We start from the raw sequence: 6,000 nt of genomic DNA, 5'->3' as shown, positions 1-6,000 counted from the left end.
CCATCCAGAATACATCCTGCGCTCTTGCCACCCTCAGTGCTTCTACCAAGTGATGTTCAACATGGAGGAGCACTGATTCACCAGCTGAGTGGGGACGGTAGGTGGTAAGCGGCAGGCGGTTTTCTTGCCCATGTTTAACCTGATGCCAGAAGACTTCATGGGCTCCGGAGTCAATGTTGAGGATTCCCAGGGCAACTCGCTCCCGACTGTATACCACTGTGCCGCCACCTCTGCTGGACCTGTCCTGCCGGTGATGGTGGTGTCTGGGACATTGTCTGTAAGGTATGATTCGGTGAGGATGACGACGTCAGGCTTTTGCTTGACTAATCTGTGGGACAGCTCTCCCAATTTTGGCACTAGCCCCAGATATTAGTTAGGAGGACTTTGCAGGGTCGACAGGGCTGGATGTGATGTTGTTGTTTCTGCTGCCTGGATTGATGCTGGGTGGTCTGTTAGTCTGTTTTCATTCCTTTTACACTTTGTAGCGGTTTGATACTGAGTGGCTTGCTAGGCCATTTCAGAGACCAGTTAAGAGTCAACCACATTTCTGTGGGTCTGGAGTCACAGGTAGGCCAGATTAGGTAAGGATGGCAGATTTCCTTCCCTAAAGGGCATTAGTGAACCAGATGAGTTTTTACAACAATGGTTTCATGGTCACCATTAGACTGGCTTTTAATTCCAGATTTACTAATTGAATTCATTTCACCAGCTGTTGCAGTGGGATTTGAACCTGTCCCACCCCGAGCATTAGCCTGGGACTCTGGATTACAATGTCCAATGACATTGCCACTACTCCACTGCCTCCCAACTACAGGACCACATCCCTCTTTCTACCTATGTGGTACATACCATTGTGGACCATGACTGCTGGCCGTTCATCCTACCCCATCAGGGTGCTCTGCAGCCATTCAGTGTCATCCTTGACCCTGGCACCAGGGAGGCAACACACCATCCTAGAGTCATGTCTGCGGCTACAGAAACGCCTTTCTATTTGTCTATTCCCCTAACTATCGAATCACCTATCACTATTGCTCTTTCAGTCTTCCTTGTACCCCCTGTACAGCTCAGCCACCCGTGGTGCAATGGACTTGGCTCTGGCTGCATCATCACTCTCATTGGTATTCAGAACCGAATATGAGTGGGAGAGTGGGATGCACTCAGGGGACTCCTGCACCACCTTTCTATTTCTTCTTGACTGTCTCGTGGTCACCCATTCGCTCTCTCCCTGAATGTTCTTAAGCTGTGGAGTGACTCCATCTATAAACACGCTACCTGCAAAGCTGCAGATGTGCAGCAGTGATGCCAGTTGCTGCTCAAGTTCTGAAACCCAGAGCTCAAGCTGGTGCAGCTTAAGACCATCAGGTCATAAGATGAAGGAGCAGAAGTAGACCATTCGACCTATCGGGTCTGCTCTGCAATTCAATGAGGTCATGGCTGATCTGAAAATCCTCAGCTCCACTTGCCTGCCTTTTCCGCATGACCCTTGATTCCCTTACTGATTAAAAATCTGTCTATCTCAGCCTTGAGTATACTTAACGATTCAGCCTCTACAACCCTCAGTGGTAAAGCATCCACAGATTGACTACCCTCAGAGAAGAAATTCCTCCTCATCTCTGTCTTAAATGGATGGCTCCTTACTCTGAGATTATGCCCTCTGGTCCTAGGCTCTCCCACAAGGGGAAACAATCTCTCAGCATCTACCCTGTCAAGCCCCCTAATAATCTTATATTATTCAATAAGGTCACCTCTCATTCTTTTAAACTCCAATGAGTACAGGTCCAATCTACTCAATCTCTCCTCATAAGAAAGTCCCTCCATACCCGGGATCAACCTAGGAATGCCTCCGATGCCAGTATAACTTTCTTTAGATAAGGGAACCAAAACTGCTCACAGTATTCTAGGTGTGGTCTAACTAGTGCCTTGCATAGTTTTAACAAGAGTTCCCTATTTTTATACTCCATTCCCTTTGAAATAAAGGCCAACATTCCATTTGCCTTCCCTACTACCTGCTGAACTTGTATGCTGGCTTTTTGTGATTCATGCATGAGGACCCCCAAATCCCCCCTGTGCTACAGCTTTCTGCAGTCTTTCTCCAATTAAATAATATTCAGCTCCTCTATTCTTCCTTCCAAAGTGCATAACCTCACATTTTCCCACATTATATTCTATCTGATAAGTTTTTGCCCACTCACTTAACCTGTCTATATCCCTCTGCAGACTCTGTGTCATCCTCAACACTTGCCTTCCCACCTATTTTTGTGTCATACGCAAACTTGGCGATAGTACATTCACTTCCCTCATCCAAGTAATTAATATATATTGTAAATAATTGTGGCCCCAGCACTGATCCCTGTGGCACTCCACTAGTTACAGGCTGCCATCCTGAAAATGCCCCCCTTATCCCAACTCTGTCTTTTATTAGTTAGTCAATCCTTTATCCATGCTAATATACTACCCCCAACACCATGGGCTCTTATCTTATTACGTAGCCTTATGTGCTGTACCTTAAGGAACACCTTTTCGAAATCCAAAGATATTATATCTACTGGTTCCCCTTTATCTATCCTGCTTATTACCTCCTCAAAGAACTCTAATATATTTGTCAGATGTGATTTCTCCTTCATGAAGCCATGTTGACCTTGCTTAATTATATTATGCATTTCTTAATGCTCTGCTATTACATCCTTTGCAATAGACTCTGACATTTTACCAATGACGGATGTTAAGCTAACTGGCCTATAGTTACCTGTTTTTTGTCTCCCTCCCTTTTTGAATAAGGGTGTTACATTGGCAGTTTTCCAATCCTCTGGGGCTTTTCCAGAACCTAACCAATCTTGGAAGATTCCTACAAGTGCATCCACTACCTCTGTAGCTATTTCCTTTAATATCCAAGGTGCAACCCATCAAGAACAGGTGACTTATTGGCCTTTAGTCCCATTAGTTTCCCTAGTACTTTTTCTCTAGTGATAGTTATTGTGTTTATTTCCTCCCCCCCACCACCCACTTTGCCCCTTGATTGTTTAGTATTTTTGGAATGCTATTAGTGTCTTCTACTGTGAAGACTGATGCAAAGTATTTATTCAACTCCCCTGTCATTTCCTGGTTCCCCATTATATCCCCAGCCTCATTATCTAAGGGGCCTCTGCTCATTTTGGCCTCTCTCTTCCTTTTTATATATTTAAAGAAGCTCTTACTGTCCATTTTTATATTACTTGCTAGTTTACCCTCAAAGTTTATTTTCTCCCTCTGTTATTTTTTAGTCATCTTTTGTTGGTTTTTAAAACTTTCTCAATTCTCTGGCTTACCACTAATCTTTGCCACATTGTATGTTTTTTTCTTTCAATTTGGTATTATCCTTAACTTCCTTGGTTAACCATGGTTGGTTTATCCCCTTGAATCCTTCTTCCTCACTGGGGTATATCTTTGTTGAGAGTCATGAACTGTTTTCTTAAATGTCTGCCATTGTTCATCAACCCTCTTTTCTGCTAAACTGCTTTCCCAGTCCACTCCAGCCAACTCTGCACTCATCCCATTGTAATTACTCTTATTTAAGTTTAGTACAGTTGTTTCCGACCCAAGTTTCTCACTCTCAAACTGAATGCTAAATTCTACCATGCTATGGACACTGTTTCCTATGGGATCTTTTACTCAGAGATCATTTATTAACCCTGCGTCATTACACATTACCACATCCAAAATAGCCTGATTCCTGGATGGGTCCACAACATATTTTTCTAGGAAACTGTCCCAAATACACTCTATGAATTCTTGCTTGTGGCTACTTCTGCCAATTTGATTTTCCAAATCTACATGAAGATTAAAGTTACCCATGATTAATGTACTGCCTTTTTTTACATGCCTTCATTATCTCCTGATTTATTCTTGTCCTACTGTATAACTATAGTTAGGGGGCCTGTAGACTACTCCTAACAGTACCTTCTTCCCTTTGTTGTTTCTTACCCTCCACCCATATGGATTCTACATCTTCTGACCCAAGATTATTTCTTGCTATCATACTTATTCTATCTCGTACCAACAAAGCTACCCCCAATTCTTTCCTTCCTGTCTGCCCTTTCAAAAAGTCACATTCCCCTGAATAAAGATCTGCTTCCTGCGCATATGGTTTTCCAGTAAATGTCCTGGAATTCCCACATGAAACAGGAGATGTACTCTGGGGGCCGAAGCTGCCCTGCTCTTCCTCTATTAGATAATAAAATGTATAACTTAAAATCAAGACTCACCAGCTACTCACTTCTCTTCCATTGTCACTGAATTAAAGCATTTCAATTAACCCAACGCGTATTATAAAAAAAAATGTTTAATTTCCCAGCTCCTTAGACTAACTTCCCAATGAGAAAGGGAAACAAAACTGCAATACTGACCAGCCAATCAACTCACGGTCTTCCTGTGATGTCACGGTTTGATTTTTTTTCTCTCCCTCTCGCATTTCAGTGATTCCGATCTGCTTCACAGTGACCCTAGCCTGCTTTACACTCCTCCCGGCCTGCTTCACAGTGACCCTAGCCTGCTATACACTCCTCCCGGTCTGCTTCACAGTGATGCTGACCTGCTTCACATTCCTCCTGGTCTGGTTCACAGTGATCCCCAGTTGCTTCACACTGTTCCTGATTTGTTCACACTCTTCCCAGTCTATTTCACAGTGATGCTGACCTGCTTCACATTACTCCTGGTCTGCTTCACATTACTCCTGGTCTGCTTCACACTCCTCCCAGCCTGCTTCACAGTGATTCTGACCTGCTTCACTCTCCTCCCGGTTAGTTCCAGTCTAGGGTTAAGGCGATATGTAGTGCCTGCAGAGTGATGTGTTTTCAGTCAGTGGTGTCCTGGGCCATTGGGAAAGCTGCAGCCTTAGTGAAACTATGTGCTCGCTCTGCCTGCTTCACTCTGACAGGAGAGAATGAAGTGTAATTAGCTCTCATTGAATAAGGATTCAGTGATCTCTCTTACATATCAGTGGATGGTCAACCGCAGGGTGAGGCCTAGAGGGAGCCAGATACATAAATGCTCATTGTATCAGTGACCTTCACAGCCATTGGCAATGGGATCCAGCCCTGATCTGAGACTGCTCTTGTGGATGCAGCTGGTGGCAGATTTCAGTGAGGACATCCTTTCTGAAACATAGATATCTGACTCATTGTTAGGGCCAATATGGCCTCATGTTGAGAGCTCTTCTCCTGCTCCTCCTTCTTCCAGCAGCTTGTCCTGCTCGAAGAGGCCTCTGTTCATTGTCCAAGTCATGCTGTTTTCCAAGGGAAATGGCCATAAATGCACTCCTGTCTGGGAGCAACTGGCTTGTGCAGAAGCTTTGAAGTCATCAAAAAATCCTTGAGCACCTGCCACACCACTCCTTCTTGACTTTTGCAGTTTGAAACAATAGAAAACACCAAATACTTGGAGAATCAAAGAAACAGCCAGATGAAATCAACCAGTAACTAACCAATAGGTAGCGGATAATCTATTTAAATAACACTGGTGGAGGGGGGTCCTGCCTGCTGCTGACCACATGATCAGTTGTACTAAGTTAAGAATGTGTGTTAGCTGGAGCATTGGGCTTCAGAAGCAGCACCACTGGTTTCAAATCAGTGAAACATGCTGGTTGATTTTATAATCTACCTGTTCTGCAAATGCACTAAACTCCTCAACAATATGGCATCCAGCATGATATACTCCAAATTGCCTGTGCCACAGACATCATTTTTAGAACTCCAAGGGCACTGTACCGCCCCACAAATGCATCAAATGGTCCCAATTTCTCACCCTTTATTTCTAAATCCTGGAGACTGCAGAACATTCCTAATGGGCTTGTAAATATATCTAGTGGGCATAGCAGAAACTATGCCTGCTGAAAGGCTCCTAACAGACTGAGATAATAGCAATCTATTCTAAATGCCAATGGATATCTTCCAACTAATGGCTCTTTCCTCCTGCCGGAGTATTGGAAAAACTTGACCTGTGTTTTACCTTTGGTCGTTCTCAGGG

This window comes from Cetorhinus maximus, chromosome 15 (genome assembly GCF_964194155.1).
Source record: "Cetorhinus maximus chromosome 15, sCetMax3.hap1.1, whole genome shotgun sequence".
Lineage (NCBI taxonomy): Eukaryota > Metazoa > Chordata > Chondrichthyes > Lamniformes > Cetorhinidae > Cetorhinus > Cetorhinus maximus.
This window is presented reverse-complemented; position numbering follows the sequence as displayed.